The following is a 3,143-nucleotide window of genomic DNA, read 5'->3' on the forward strand; positions in this document are numbered from 1 at the left end:
AAAAGGGAAAATTTTTCTGTCCTACACTATACTCCACTTCTCCATCTTTCCTGCTTCTGGCCCCAGGCACTTATGTGTAAATGGGGAGGTTGGTTCCATAACACTCTCAGGGACTGTGTTGGTTTCATGTTAAATATAAAACTCATGAGAAAAATCCAAATAACAGTGGTTTAAATCATAGTGGTTTAAATCATAGTTTCAATCATAGATTTAAATCATAGGATCATAGGATAGTTATTACTACCAACAAGTCTAAAGGAATGTACAAAGGCTGTCCACAGCATCATCAAAAATCTAAGCTCTTTCCATTCTGCCCTCCTTAGCATGTTGGCCTTTACCATTCAGCTTACCATCTTAAAGTGGCTGCTGCAGTTCGAAATATGACATTCTTCCACCACTGCCTGCAAAGGGAGGCAAGAAGAAGACAAAATAAAGGAGTTCTCAATGACTTGGTATGTCTCTTCTTTTCCTGAGGAAAGATTATTTTTCCAAGAAGCTCCCAAGAAGATTTTCTCATGCATCTTATTGCCCAAAGCTGAGTCGCCTGAACACCTGTAACCACAGAGAGTGGTGAGAAATAATGCGGTATTTTATCCTCAATCCTGGAAGAAAGATGAAGGAGAAGAATGGGTTGTTGATTCTACCATATTGTCCAAAACAACTTCAGGTCTCAGATTGGCTTTGTGATATGAACGCTTGTAGTTGAGCATTCCTGACTGACATTCAGGCCAATTGGACCACAAATAAAGTAGAGCTGAGCAACAGCCAGATCATTTATTATCCACAAAGTTGTTTGTATGAAGTTCAGAGTCTGGAATCTAAATTATAGTACTTATTGATGTGACATTTTCTCAGTATTATGGTGACATTCTAAAAGCTAAAAATAAATAAGGTTGACCCATTTGCAAAATAAGATGTATAAGTAAAAGATTGTGTGACAAGAACAGAATATTTGCAAGTGTTATTACTTTTAAAAAAGACAAAATTGATGACTTTTGAAGAAAACAGCTTGTTCATAAATAACTTTTGTGAAGTCCTCCCTACCTCTCGAATTCACTCTAATGGAATTCTAGGTTATTCTCTCTGGTCATACAAGTAGAAGTGAGCACTGGAAATAACCTATTCTCTAATACAACCTGTACTTCTTGGAGCAAAAGAGGCTTACTATTGCAAAGTGAAGGATGGCCTAGTTTCTCCAGATACTTCCTCAAGGTTTCAGATAACATGGTAGAGCAGGATCTTCTTGACTCATTTTCTCTTCATTTCTCTAATCATAGCTCTGCTTTCTCACCTGTCCCAGCCAAACTGCATACCCGCCCACACACACACTTCCATTCCACAATGCTTCCTTTTTAATTATTCTTTCTTGTTTTGTACAGCGTTTCCTCCATTGCCTCCGAGGAAACTTATATACCGTCTGCCATCTTTTTTTCTTTCCATTTTTTTTGAAGACATAGCAACATGTACAAGGCAATGTGTATGTATACATATATATATATATATATATATATATATATATGTATATGTATATATTTCAGATCAAACCTATCTGTCACAAGCTTAGTCATCTAGGAGCAGCACCAATGAGGAGCAGAGCATGGAACTCTAGTGCATCACCAGCAGCCCCACTGCAGATGCTTGTTAACAGGAGGGATCCTAGGGAAGGGGCTGATGGGTCTGTTACCAGGACTTAAGCCCAAGACAAGCACTGTGCATTGCAAAGAGCAAAACCATGGGCTCTGGAACTAAGTGGGTGTTGACAAGGGTCTTGCCAAAGAGAAGCCTTTTTAGTGGGAAACAGGGAAGAAGGAGGACTTGGCATGGTGCCACCATTTCTTCCTCTTGGGTCTCAGTGCCTTTCACAGAACTTCCACCAGCACCATGTTGGGACAGAGTATCTAGAGATTCACACACGGGAGCCACTGTGAGGAGGGCCTAGGGAAGAATTTGCCATTTTCAGTGAAAAACAAGTGGCAGTTACTAATTATGATGACCGTGTACTTTGGATCTGAACTTGCTGCATCCTTTCTTATAACAAAACACCAGCTACTTAAGAAATGAGAACGTTTAGTTAATCCATAAGATAGATAAGAAGAAAGGCCTTATTCTTTTGTTTCTGGTTTGTCCCTGCTGAATGGACTCCACTCTTAGGAAATGGCCTCTTGAGATGATCCAGAGCGCCTACCAGAGTCCCTCTTGGGTATCATCTGGGTCCAGAGTGGTCCATCCTGGTGGATCCCAGATGTTATTTCCTCCAGAGTCCCAAAACAATACAAAGTTTAATTCATAGAACTAAGCATGAAATATGTCAAATAGCGCTTCTCTTAAGGGATAGGGAAAGTGGCAGAATCAAATTCAGCCCCAAGGAGGAAGGGAGGGGAGGCTGTGATTGATCACTGGTATTTTAGTCACACTCCTGTGGGTGTGTGCGTGCGTGTGTGTGACTTAATATCTAAACACACTGGAAACATTTTAAAAGAATATCTTTGACACATCACATCAAATAAGTACTGCCAACTCAAATGACTCACGTGCTGGAACAACTTCACTTGAAAATACAAATAAAACAGGAAATGTGTATGGTGGAAGAACTCGTTTTAAGGTATTCAATAAAGGAGTAAAGATGTAGAGTTTTTTAAAGTAAATTTTAAGAATTACTTTTTATATTCCTGCAACACAAACTGTCAGAATTAGAACAAACCTGGGAAGTCAAAAATTTAATGATAAATTTAAATTTGGGAACTTCTATTGACTAAAGAGTTTACAAAGTTTAAAAGGGTATAATATTTCCTTTTATTCATTGTGCATTTCTGCACATCTTTATAAGAAGTTCCTATGAACATCTTCCAATATCTTCCTCTACATTATTAATTTCTAGGCATTAGGAGAATAATAAGGTTTTATTAAATCTTAGAGATGCAATCTTGAAAATGTAAGAAACATGATTAGTAAGAAAAAAAGAATGTGGGACTCTGCAGCTAAATAATACTATTTTGATCTATTCTTCTTGAAAATGTATGATGTTTTTCTAATAATAAATGGAGGGACCTAAGGTTCAGTTTGCTATTCTTCACTTCAAAGATAATAATAATATTCAGGGAATTATTAGTTTTGTATCTGAGAGCAATTACTCCTTCAAGCTA

General features: G+C 37.8%; 1 pseudogene; it reads left to right on the top strand.

Moving 5' to 3' along the window:
* The first annotated feature begins 1,881 nt into the window (after positions 1 to 1,881).
* LOC131819302 (cytochrome c oxidase subunit 7C, mitochondrial-like) lies at positions 1,882 to 2,061 on the top strand (annotated as a pseudogene).
* Positions 2,062 to 3,143: the final 1,082 nt, after the last annotated feature.

This window comes from Mustela lutreola, chromosome 1 (genome assembly GCF_030435805.1).
Source record: "Mustela lutreola isolate mMusLut2 chromosome 1, mMusLut2.pri, whole genome shotgun sequence".
In the NCBI taxonomy this organism is placed as follows: domain Eukaryota; kingdom Metazoa; phylum Chordata; class Mammalia; order Carnivora; family Mustelidae; genus Mustela; species Mustela lutreola.